This window comes from Aegilops tauschii, chromosome 5, assembly GCF_002575655.3.
Source record: "Aegilops tauschii subsp. strangulata cultivar AL8/78 chromosome 5, Aet v6.0, whole genome shotgun sequence".
NCBI lineage: Eukaryota > Viridiplantae > Streptophyta > Magnoliopsida > Poales > Poaceae > Aegilops > Aegilops tauschii.
The window spans coordinates 310068246-310082502 of NC_053039.3; positions in this window are offsets into that span (position 1 = coordinate 310068246).

The following is a 14257-nucleotide window of genomic DNA, read 5'->3' on the forward strand; positions in this document are numbered from 1 at the left end:
CTTCAAAGTAGCACCATGTTCTTCATATAGAGAGTCTCCTGAGTTATCACTTTCACATACTAGTGGGAATTTTCATTATAGAACTTGGCTTGTATATTCCAACGATGGGCTTCCTCAAATGCCCTAGGTCTTCATGAGCAAGCAAGTTGGATGCACACCCACTTAGTTTCAGTTTGAGCTTTCATATACTTATAGCTCTAGTGCATCCGTTGCATGGCAATCCCTACTCCTCACATTGACATTAATTGATGGGCATCTCCATAGCCCATTGATTAGCCAGGCCGAAGTGAGACTTTCTCCTTTTTTGTCTTCTCCACACAACCTCCACCATCATATTCTATTCCACCTATAGTGCTATGTCCATGGCTCACGCTCATGTATTGCATGAAAGTTGAGAAGGTTTGAGAAGGTCAAAAGTATGAAACAATTGCTTGGCTTGTCATCGGGGTTGTGCATGATTTGAATATTTTGTGTGGTGAAGATGGAGCATAGCCAGACCATATGATTTTGTAGGGATAACTTTCTTTGGCCATGTTATTTTGAAAAGACATGATTGCTTTATTAGTATGCTTGAAATATTATTGTCTTAATGTCAAATGATAGACTATTGCTTTGAATCACTCGTGTCTTAATATTCATGCCATGATTAGATTATGTGATCAAGATTATGCTAGGTAGCATTCCACATTAAAAATTATCTTTTTTATCATTTACCTACTCGAGGACGAGCAGGAATTAAGCTTGGGGATGCTGATACGTCTCCGTCGTATCTATAATTTTTGATTGTTCCATGCCAATATTCTACAACTTTTATATACTTTTGGCAACTTCTTATACTATTTTTGGGACTAACATATTGATCCAGTGCCCAGTGCCAGTTCCTGTTTGTTGCATGTTTTTTGTTTCGCAGAAAATCCATATCAAACAGAGTCCAAATGGGATAAAAACTGATAGAGATTTTTTTGGAATATATGTGAATTCTGGGAAGTGGAATCAACGCGAGACGATGCCCGAGGGGCCCACGAGGGTAAGGGGCGCGCCCCAGGGGGTCAGGCGCGCCCTGGGCCCTCGTGGCCACTCCGTAAGGCTATTGGTGCCCTTCTTTCACCACAAGAAAGCCAATGTCCGGATAAAAATCGTGTCCAAATTTCAGCCCAGTCGGAGTTACGGATCTCCGGGAATTTAAGAAACGGTGAAAGGGCAGAATCAGGGAGCGCAGAAACAGAATGAAACAGAGAGAGATCCAATCTCGGAGGGGCTCTCGCCCCTCCGCCGCCATGGAGGCCATGGACCAGAGGGGAAACCCTTCTCCCATCTAGGGGGAAGGTCAAGGAGGAAGAAGAAGAAGAAGAAGAAGAAGGGGGCTCTCCCCCCCTCTCTCCCGGTGGCGCCGGAACGCTGCCGGGGCCATCATCGTCACCGCAATCTACACCAACAACTTCACCGCCATCATCACCAACTCTTTCCCCCTCTATGCAGCGGTGTAACCCCTCTTTTACTTGCTGTAATCTCTACTTAAACATGGTGCTCAACACTATATATTATTTCCCAATGATGTATGGCTATCCTATGATGTTTGAGTAGATCTGTTTTGTCCTAAGGGTGAATTGATGATCGTGGTTGGTTTGAGTTGCATATTTTATTATTGGTGCTATCCTATGGTGCTCTCCGTGTCGCGCAAGCGTGAGGGATCCCTGCTATAGGGTTTGCAATATGTTCATGATTTTCTTATGGTGGGTGGCGTGAGTGACAGAAGCACATACCAGAGTAAGTAGGTTGTTTGCGTATGGGAATAAAGAGGACTTGATACTTTAATGCTATGGTTGGGTTTTACCTTAATGATCTTTAGTAGTTGCTAATGCTTGCTAGAGTTCCAATCATAAGTGCATATGATCCAAGAAGAGAAAGTATGTTAGCTTATGCCTCTCCCTCATATAAAATTGCAATAATGATTACCGGTCTAGTTATCGATTGCCTAGGGACAAATAACTTTCTCGTGACAAAAAGCTCTCTACTAAAACTAATTTAGTTGTGTCTTTATCTAAACAGCCCCTACTTTTTATTTACGTGCTCTTTATTATCTTGCAAACCTATCCAACAACACCTACAAAGTACTTCTAGTTTCATACTTGTTCTAGGTAAAGCGAACGTTAAGCGTGCGTAGAGTTGTATCGGTGGTCAATAGAACTTGAGGGAATATTTGTTCTACCTAGCTCCTCGTTGGGTTCGACACTCTTACTTATAGAAAGAGGCTACAATAGATCCCCTATACTTGTGGGTTATCAAACAGCACCTACAACATAATCACTAGCATCACATATAATTTCAAAGGGTAAATTCCAATCAGGTGGCTGAACAATAGGTGCAGAAATCAAAGCTTTCTTAAGTATTTCAAATGCTTCTACACAATCATCATCAAAGACAAAAGGAACATCTTTCTGTAATAGATTATTCAGAGGCCTAGAGATTTTTGAGAAGTCTTTAATGAACCTCCTACAAAAACCGGCATGACCAAGAAAACTTCTTATACCTTTAATGTCCTTGGGACACGGCATCTTTTCAACAGCATCAACTTTAGCCTTATCAACTTCAATACCTCTCTCAGAAATTTTATGCCCCAAGACAATACCTTCATTAACCATAAAGTGGCACTTCTCCCAATTCAAGACACGATTAGTTTCTTCACATCTCTGCAAAAATTGATCAAGGTTGCTCAAGCAATCATCAAAAGAAGTTCCATATACGGAGAAATCATCCATGAAATCCTCAACAATCTTTTCACAAAAATCAGAGAATATAGCCATCATGCATCTTTGAAAGGTAGCAGGTGCATTGCATAAACCAGAAGGCATACGTCTATAAGCAAAGGTACCGAAAGGGCAAGTAAAAGTGGTCTTTTCTTGATCCTCTTTTGACACAGGTATTTGAGAGAAACCAGAATAACCATCTAGAAAGCAAAAATGTGTATGTTTGGATATCTTTCTAGCATTCGATCAATAAAAGCTAAAGGGTAATGGTCTTTTCTAGTAGCTTTATTTAATTTGCGGAAATCAATTACCATCCTATAACCTGTAAGAATTCTTTGTGGGATCAATTCATCTTTATCATTAGGAACAACAGTAATACCTCCCTTCTTAGGGACACAATGGACAGGACTTACCCACTGACTATCAGCAACAGGATAAATTATACCTGCCTCCAGAAGCTTTAGTATTTCATTTCTTACCACTTATTTCATCTTAGGATTTAACCGTCGTTGGTGATCAACAACCGGTTTAGCGTCTTTCTCCAATTTAATTTCGTGTTGGCATAGAGTAGGACTAATGCCCTTCAAAGTATATCCAATAGCAGCACGGTGCTTCTTCAGAGTTTTCAATAATTTCTCCTCTTCCTGCTCTGAAAGGTTAGCACTAATAATAACAGGATATATCTTCTTCTCATCAAGATAAGCATATTTAAGAGTATCAGGTAATGGTTTAAGCTCAAACACGGGATCACCCTTGGGTGGAGGAGGATCCCCTGGGATTTCAACCGGTAAGTTGTGTTTCAAAATAGGTCCCTGTTTAAAGAATACTTCATCTATTTCCCTTCTTTCATTCATAAACATATCATTTTCATGATCTAGCAAATATTGTTCTAGAGGGTCATTAGGGGGAACAGCAATAGAAGCAAGACCAATAATTTCATCTTTACTAGGCAATTCTTTATCATGGGGTTGTCTACGGAATTTAGCAAAGTTAAACTCATGAGACATATCTCCTAACCCCACAGTAACAATATCCTTTTCGCAATCTATCCTAGCATTAACAGTATTCAAGAAGGGTCTACCAAATATAATGGGACAAAAATTATCTTGTGGGGAAGCAAGAACAAGGAAATCAGTAGGGTATTTAATTTTCCCACACAAGACTTCTACATCTCTAACAATCCCAACCGGTGCGATAGTATCTCTATTGGCAAGCTTAATAGTAACATCAATATCTTCTATCTCAGCAGGTGCAATATCATGCAAAATTTCTTTATATAAGGTGTAAGGTATTGCACTGACACTAGCACCCATATCACATAAGCCATGATAACAGTGATATCCTATTTTAACAAAAACAATAGGCATGCCAACAACAGGTCTATGTTTATCTTTAGCATCAGGTTTAGCAATTCTAGCAGCTTCATCACAGAAGTAAATAACATGCCCATCAATATTATCAACCAAGAGATCTTTAACCATAGCAATACTAGGTTCAACTTTAATTTGCTTAGGGGGTTTGGGTGTCCTAATATTACTTTTGTTGACCACAGTTGAAGCTTTAGCATGATCCTTTATTCTAACAGGGAAATGTGGTTTCTCAATATAAGCAGTAGGAACAATAGGATCAACACTATAAGTGATAGTCTTTTCTTCAACTTTAATAGGTGCAACTACTTTTACTTCAATGGTAGGATTATATTTAAACCACTTCTCCTTAGGGAGATCAACATGAGTAGCAAAGGATTCACAGAAAGAAGCTACTATCTCAGAGTCAAGTCCATATTTAGTGCTAAATTCACGGAAAACATCGGTATCCATAAAAGATTTAACGCAATCAAACTTAGGTGTTATACCTGACTCCTTACCTTCGTCAAGGTCCCAATCTTCAGAGTTGCGTTTAATTCTTTTCGATAAATCCCATTTGAATTCAATAGTCTTCATCATAAAAGAACTCATACAAGAAGTATCGAGCATGGAGCGATTGTTGAGAGAAAGCGGAGCATAAATTTTTTGGATAATAATTTCTCTTAAGAGCTCATGATTGGGGCATGAATATAACACTAACTTAAGCCTCCCCCAATCCTGAGCGATGCTTTCTCCTTCGCGAGGCCAAAATTTATATATATATATATATATATATATATATATATATATAATTACGATCACGATGAACAAGATGTATAGGATAAAACTTCTGATGAAATTCCAATTTCAATCGGTTGTAGTTCCATGATCCCATATCATCACATAGCCTAAACCATGTCAATGCCTTTCCCTTCAAAGATAAAGGGAAGACCTTCTTCTTGATAACATCCTCGGGCATACCTGCAACCTTAAATCATCCACATAGATTAGGTGCAAATCGGGATGTAATGTTCCATCACCTGTGAAAGGATTAGCTAGTAGTTTCTCTATCATACCCGAAGGAATTTCAAAGTAAACATTTTCAGTAGGTTCAGTAGGTTGAGGAGCAGCTCTTCGCTCTACTGGTCAGGGTGAATATACCCCTAACAAGCCCCTCAAAGGATTACTTTCCATAGTAACAAGTGATAGTAAATTTGAGCACACTATATAAATTTTCCTTACCAAAGGCACTTCACTCCCCGGCAACGGCACCAGAAAAGAGTCTTGATGACCCACAAGTGTAGGGGATCTATCGTAGTCCTTTCAATAAGTAAGAGTGTCGAACCCAATGAGGAGCAGAAGGAAATGACAAGCAGTTTTCAGTAAGGTATTCTCTGCAAGCACTGAAATTATCGGTAACAGATAGTTTTGTGATAAGGTAATTTGTAACGGGTAGCAAGTAAAAAGAGTAAATAAAGTGCAGAAAGGTGGCCCAATCCTTTTTGTAGCAAAGGACAAGCCTGGAAAAACTCTTATATGAAGGAAAACGCTCCCGAGGACACATGGGAATTATCGTCAAGCTAGTTTTCATCACGCTCATATGATTCGCGTTTGTTACTTTCATAATTTGATATGTGGGTGGACCGGTGCTTGGGTGCTGCCCTTCCTTGGACAAGCATCACACTTATGATTAACCCCTATTGCAAGCATCCGCAACTACAAAAGAAGTGTTAAGGTAAACCTAACCATAGCATGAAACTTATGGATCCAAATCAGCCCCTTATGAAGCAACGCATAAACTAGGGTTTAAGCTTCTGTCACTCTAGCAACCCATCATCTACTTATTACCTACCAATGCCTTCCTCTAGGCCCAAACAATGGTGAAGTGTCATGAAGTCGACGTTCACATAACACCACTAGAGGAAAGACAACATACATCTCATCAAAATATCGAACGAATACCAAATTCACATGACTACTTATAGCAAGACTTCTCCCATGTCCTCAGGAACAAACGTAACTACTCACGAATCATATTCATGTTCATAATCAGAGGGGTATTAATATGCATAAAGGATCTGAACATATGATTTTCCACTGAATATACCAACTAGCATCAACTACAAGGAGTAATCAACACTACTGGCAACCTACAAGTACCAATCTGAGGTTTTGGGACAAAGTTTGGATACAAGATATGAACTAGGGTTTGAGAGGAGATGGTGCTGGTGAAGATGTTGATGGAGATTGACCCCCTCCCGCTGAGAGGATCGATGGTGATGACTATGGTGATGATTTCTCTCTCCCGGAGGGAGGTTTCCCCGGCAGAACAGCTCCGCCTGAGCCCTAGATTGGTTCCGCCTCGTGGCGGCGGTGTTTCGTCCCGAAAGCTTCCTCCTCATTTTTTCCAGGGTAAAAGACTTCATATAGCAGAAGATGGCCATCGGAGGACTGCCATGGGGCCCACGAGACAGGGGGCACACAGGGGAGTAGGGCGCGCCCCCCACCCTCGTGGCCAGGGTGTGGGCCCCCTCTGGTTGATTCTTTCTCTAGTATTTTTTATTAATTCCAAAAATAACTTCCATGAAGTTTTAGGACTTTTGGAGCTGTGCAGAATATGTCACTAATATTTGCTCCTTTTCCGGCCCAGAACTCCCGCTGCCGGCATTCTCCCTCTTCATGTAAATCTTGTAAAATAAGAGAGAAAAGGCATAAGTATTGTGCCATAATGTGTAATAACAGCCCATAATGCAATAAATATCGATATAAAAGCATGATGCAAAATGGACGTATCAAGTACAAATGTACCCAGCAAGACTTACATAAGAACTAGCTACATATGCATCAGTATCAACAAAGGGGTGGTGGAGTTTAATTGCAGCAAGCCAGCTTTACTCAGTGGCTATCCTATACTACGACTGCAAGTAACTCTTTTGAGGTGGCGCACACGAGTCCACATATTCACCGATCAATACACCACTATGGACCCGCTCCCATCTCCCTACGAGAACGCCATCCATAGCACTCACGCTTATCTTGCGCATTTTAGAGTATCCACTTTCACTTGTCTATGAACTGTATAGGCAACCCAGAAGTCCTTTAACGCGGACACGGCTATTCGAATAGATCATTTATAACCCTGCAGGGGTGTACTTCTTCACACATGTTTCCACCACTTAGCGTCTGCACACGACATGTGCTCGGCGAACTTCAAGCGAAAGCCGACGTGGGTGTAGACCACGACCTGACTAACCACACAAGTCCCTAGTCCAGGTTTATCGCCTATTCAGGTTCCATCCGCATGGAGTCCGGCCGAGGTTTCCACTATGGCCCCGAACGATGTGTGCACGGTTCCTTAGGCACCAAACGGGTGTCCCGGTACACCGTGCCACCTGCCTACCGCATCACAGCCCACCCCTCGGGTCAGCGCTGCGCACGGCCTCCAGCATACTACAAACACCAAAAACTACTTGCAACTTCTGGACAGAGGACAGGGGGTTAATAAGTCAAGCGGGGTCATATTTCAGGGCCCAACGTGTGGTAGTAGCTGTTCATGGATCACAAACACAGAAGAGGACGGTTTCAATGAGACAACCCACCATGTACTCCTACATGGCCTCTCACCGCTACCTTTACCAAATCATGTTCACACACTTGGCTCTCAACAGTAGGACATGTTCACCACATTCCAATTCATCCCCGATGAATCAGACCTGACTCAACTCTAAGCAGTAGCAGGCATGACAACAAGCATGAATGACTAGGCACATCAGGGCTCAAACAACTCCTACTCATGCTAGTGGGTTTCATCTATTTACTGTGGCAATGACAGGTCATGCATAGGAAAGGGGTTCAACTACCGCAACATGTAACAGTTAAATCGTTGTTGTCCTAATGTAGTAAAAGAGAGCAAAAGCAAGAGAGGGGCATTGTATCGGAATGAACAAGGGGGTTTTGCTTGCCTCGCACTTCTGAAGATAGTATAGCTCTTCATCGGTGCCATCGATCACAACGCTGGAATAACGTCCACTAAGAGGGAACAACACCGGCAAACAAGAAGGAAAACATTCAATGCAATGCGACAATATGATGCATGATCATGACATGGCAACATGCTGTGATTTGAGATAATGTAGCTAGCAACAATTTAAATGAAGTTGGTTTGAACCCTAGGTTCAAATTCAAACTCCCTATGTTGATATTCAAATGCCATTTAATTGATTTGACCTGATCAGCAGGTTTAACTTGCTTTAACATGCATGAAAATGGTACCACTGGATAGATTGGATTTTTCTGATCATTTTTATATATAAATTATTTCATTTGTAGTTACAGATCATTTTCTATGATTTTTAGAAGTTTGTAGCATTTTTTGGATTTTCCTGGCTATTTAAAATTAAACTATTTCCAAAAAATGTATTACTGCGTCAACAAGGCGTCAAGCTGACGTTAGCAGGGTCAACCCTGACGGCTGGGACCCACATGTCATAGGCTCAGAGTTAACTGGAAGTTAATCCCGTGTTGATTGGGATTTGACCCACCGCAGGGCCCGCTGCCAGCGTCTATTAGGGAGGTTAACTAGTGCTAATGGTGGGGTTAACTGACGACTAATCGGTGGTACTAATCCGGCGCAGCGGCGATCGCCGGCCGGCCGTTTCCGGCTATGGCTGGATGCGCGGCTGGGCGCGTTGGAACGCCCGCAGCGCGACCCGTCCAGCAGTGGCGTCGGCACGTGCTGGGGTGGGCTGAAGTAGCGGCGGCAGCGAGCTATGGTGGCGGCGGTGCTCGGGCCAGCACAGGCGCGGGCCTGCGGCACGAATTTGAGGAGGGGAGCAGGGGGTAAGTGGTCAGGGGCTCACAACAGAGACGATGGGATGGTAAGCGTGCTCAGGGAAGGCCTGGAGGCGACGAGACGGCGGTGGCGATCTCTGGCACCCGGAGTTGAAGACGAGGGCGAAGGCGTGGCTTCACAGGGCGTCTGGCGATGCGTAGATGATGGAGATGACGCAGGAAGATGGGTCCGAGCTCGTGGGCACGACAGTGGGGCCAGGGGGTGGCTATGGTCGCGTGCAGTGTAAACGGCAGGGTCGCCGGCGTTCGACCGTGCGAGAGAGAGAGAGAGAGAGAGAGAGAGAGAGAGAGAGAGAGAGAGCACAGGGGGGAAGCACGGGGAAGAGTGAGAGGCCCGGGGGAGGTGTGTGTCGACGTCGAGAGAGGCCAGGGCGTCGAGGGGGAAGGGGCAGGCAAGTGGCGTGGCACCCTCGCGCGCGCGTCGTACCCTCCCTCGCCTCTGCCTTGTGGCAGAGGTTGGGGATGACTGGCACGAGCCAGCAGTGCTGGGCCGGCCAAGTGGACTGCACTGGTAAGCTCCATGTAAAAACTCTCTCTGTTTTAAATTTGTTTCTGTTTTCTATTGTTTGCCTCTATTTTGAATTAGTAAAAATACTAATTCATTTTTTTAAATCCTGAAAATAATTGTGGGCACTTTTGAAAATATTTCCAACAGCCCTCAAATGCTTTCAAGATTATTTGGACATTTAAATACTTATGATTTAATTCAAAAATCTAGAGTGTCCTAGAGAAGTGTGCACCATTTTTTCCAGAGGTTCTAGACCAATACAAAAGTGATGAACATTTATGAAGGGCATTTTGGGTTCACTGAAAGATTTAATTTTGACCCTAGTTGAATTTCATTTGTTGCTACGGTTTATTAGTCCCCATTTCAAGTTTCAGATAAAATTAGACATGATGCATGGATAAAATGCCACTATTTAGAAACATGAATCTAGGGTTGTGACAAATCCCCCTCCAGTAGATCGCCGGAAAAGGCCCCAAGATGGGATCTCACGGGAACAGAAGGTTGCGGCAGCGGAAAAGTATTTTCGTGGCTCCCTCTGAGGGTTTTGGAATATAGTGAACTTATAGGACGAAGAAGTAGGCCGGGAGGTCTTTAAGGGAGCCACAAGCCCTAGGGGCGCCCCCCTGGGGCATGCCCCCCTAGCTTGCCGCCTCCTCGAGGGTCTCCTGACTTGGACTCCAAGTCCCACGTGTGTCTTCTGGTCCAAGAAAAATCATCGTGAAAGTTTTATTCCGTTTGGACTCCGTTTGATATTCCTTTTCTGCGAAACTCAAAAACAAGGAAAAAACAGAAACTGGCACTAGGCTCTAGGTTAATAGGTTAGTCACAAAAATAATATAAAATAGCATATTAATGCATATAAAACATCCAAAACAGATAATATAATAGCATGGAACAATAAAAAATTATAGATACGTTGGAGAAGTATCAACAGCCTGGACCAAATTGGCAGCGGCAGTGGCGGCGAGCACGCATGCCTTCCCGGTGCGGCTGTGGGAGTGCCGCTTTGGACGATGAAGTTGCCCTGGCGCTTACGGGGATGGGCGATGGAGGCTTGAACGGCGACGGGCGTGACACGGCTGGCGACGAGTTCTGCTTGAGGGGTTGGCATGTCCATGACTTCCACGGTGACGGGCGACGGCTAGGAGGCGTCCATGGCGGCGCTACAAAGCCGGGGAAGGTGGTCCAGAGAGGGCGGAGGAAGATTAATGACGGCGGGGGGAAGGGAGAGCGAGAACTGCCGCGCGAAAATGTCCCTCCCGCTAAATCTCGCTAGCTATAGGGGTCACCCTCGGGTCGGACTCCCGCCCCATGTTTCTAAAGGTTGAGGGGGAGAATTTGCCGTGCCCCACAAATTTTTTCAAAGGCCGTGGTCCGATACGGTATCTGTTCGGGCCAATATTTTCATGCAAAATTGTGAACTAGTGGTTATTTTGCAGTTCGGCATGATATAAGGGGTTTGCTAGAGATGCTCTTAGTCCAGAAAAATAATATAAAATGGCATATAAAAGCATACAAAAGTGATAATATAATAGCATGGAAATTAGACAAATTATAGATAGTTGGAGACGTATCAGACATCACTTGGCTTTAATTGTCGCGAGTTGACCATCCTACAACCATCATGGAGATGATGGACATCCTACCACGACGTCCGCCATGAAGAGAACACTACCGCCCGAGCCTGGGATTTTCTCTTGGCACAAAAGGGATCCTAAAAAACCACACAATATTGTTGTGGCACAAGCTCGGATCCACCACCATCTCGTACTTCTTGTTCTCACCGGAGGTGTACGGACATGTCAGCTGATCCACCCACTCCACCCCCATCTTATGAGGATACCTCTGTTGGAAAAGGCAGTGCCTAGGAGGTGCTTAGGCATGCTTAGGCGCTAGGCAACGACCAAATGCCTCGCCTAGGGCATAAGCGAAACTCTAGGCAGGACAAGCAAGAAATTGTCCGCTCGAATGAGAAATCATACCTTATTGCCCAAACATGCCAAAAGGGTCATATTCCATTTGCATTAGTTGGTATTTCACTCACTTATATGCCTTAAATCAATATATGTGTACATTATAAAACCCAAATACACCATGATATCCAAAATATACATACACCTAGGTTGCGCCTAGGGCGCTTAAGCACCGCTTGGGCGCTAGGCGAAGGCCAGCGACCTTGCTTACGCCTAGCGCCTTTTCCAACCACAGCTGCATGGCGACAATGAAAATGGAGCCAAGTCAACATCAAGTCTGTTGGATCGGTAAGTATGTCTATAGGAGGGGGTGGTGAATAGACTACTAAGCACAATAATGGACTCTTTTCCCAAGTTTTAAATCCTTGGCATATTTTAGAATTTTCTAGCAATCAATAGAGCACCCTACACGTGCAAGTCTAGAGTTTAGACAGTGGAAAGTAAAGACATGCAAGTGCAAAGTAAGAGGGGGTAGAGTTGAGAGAATCACAAACATAATTGGCTCGTTGAAGATTTTTCCCATGGTTCGGATAGTTGGCGCGATCTTACATATCCACATCGATGAAGGCTTCGATTCACGAAGGATCCAAGATCAAAAGTATCCTGATTGTGATTTCACGAAGGAATAAGGTCCATGAAGGACTCACCCACAAAAGGGTCCAGAAAAGGAGCAACCAAATGTATTCCAACATGGCTTGCGCCCACGAAGGACCAGCCCACTAAGGTATATCTTCACGAAGTAGGCGATCTCCAAGCCCGTACAACCTTCTTGGGTTATAACAAACTAGACTTCCAAGTAATACCTACCCAATCTACGAGGCCACCCTCCAAAAGTAACAAGATGGAGATTGCTTGACAATGAATCCCTTGCTTGCACTTCAATAGATAATCTCCTCAACACTCACGCTCTCTCAATATTAGGAAAATTTTGTTTTTGCCACTCTAGATTTTGCCAATTTTCCTTATGCCACCCTAGATTTTGACATTTCACTTTTGCCACTCTTAGTTTTTGATAATTGTCACAATTGCCATTCCCGTGGCAAAAGCAAAATTTTCTGAGTGGCAATTGTGATAATTGTCAAAAGCTAAGAGTGGCAAAAAGGAAATAAAATTATTTTGCTTTTGCCACAGAATGGCAATTGTGATAATTGCCAAAAACTAAGAGTGGCAAAAGTGAAATGTCAAAATCTAGAGTGGCATAAGGAAAATTGGCAAAATCTAGAGTGGCAAAAACAAAATTTTCCCCTCAATATTTGGCTATGGATTTGGAGTAGGAGTGGAAAGCAAGAGGATATTAGATATCAAAGGGTTTGAAATTGGCACAATTAGGTGGAATTCTCTCTCAGAACATATGATGGGAATGGAGTTTGCTTCAAATTGAACCGGTGGGATAGGTGGGGGTATAAATAGGCTAGACTAAAAATCTACCGTTACTCACCCTTTTGCACATCTCAGAGGCTTCAACTAATTTTGATCGGTGGCTCCGAAGTGAACAAAAGTGACAACTTTCAAATGCATAGGTAGGTCCGAATGAAAATCAATCGTTGGCTCCGAAGTGAGTACCCCAGCAAAGGCACACTCTTTGTTAACACACCGGAAGTTCCGACTGGAATGGCTCGAATTTTTTGACGTGATAACAAAAGGTTTTCCATGTTGCTTCGGTGGCTCCGAATGGAATGTCTGGAGCGCTGCCACGCACACGTCTGACACCCCGATCCCACCCAGAACCCTCTCCCGCATGAAGCGGTTGCCGCATATTCATGCGACCAGCGCCTCTCCAGAGCACTAGCGCGTTCATGTCAAACCAGAGCGGACGCGACTTCTCACTGGAGCCGGCACTGAAGCGGCGTGCTCACTGAGAGTACCCGCGCCACGTCCCAGTCTCCGCGCCTGTTCATGCCGGAGCGAAGTGACCAAATTGCTCTCTCCGCATTCAAACCTGTTGCCCGTCCGTGCGCCCGTCGACATTAAACAAGCACGGTTGCCGAGAATCCCACTCTAGGCCGACATTCACACGGTCCACCGCTTGGCCCAGTCGGCGCCCACTATTTATACGTTGTCAGCCCGACACGATCCACACCACACCACACGACACCTCCACTCCCGATCTCCTCCGTGCACCACATTTGCCATGACCTGGAGCTCCAAAGTGGTGTAGGACATTATGATTTTCATGAAAAAATAGTTAATGTTTTTAAAGTGTCATCACGCATTTAAAAAATCGTAAATACAATGTAAAAATATGTTCGCCCAACTTTCAAAAGCCTGTTTGTACCTTTGAAGAAAAATGTGTGTGACATTACAAAATGTTCACGTGTTTCAATAGAATGTACGTGGCATTAAAAAAATGAGCGTGCAATGTAAACAAATGTTCATGTAATTAAAGAAAATGTTTCGTACCATTTTTTTACATTACATATAAAAAAGGTGTTCACGCAACACAAAGAAATGTTTGTGACATTTCTTAAAAAAATTATCCAATGTATAAAAATGTGCACGTAGTTTAAAAATAATTTTCATATCATACAAAAATATGTTTCACAGTGTATATGAGAAAATGTTCAAAAAAAGTATTTGAAAAACTGTTAATCATTTATTTTAAAATGTTAAATGTATATAAAAGAATGTTTTAGATGCAAAATATATATACAATGTGTACGGAAACAAATAGACATGAAAACATATATCTGAAAACATGTTAATCATGTATTAATTTTTTTAACATGTATAAAAAATATTCCGGATGTATACAAAAAATGTACATACACTGTATTAAAATAGTTATTTTGGGGGAAAAGGAAAAAATAAAATAAAAATAAAAAGAAGAAAACT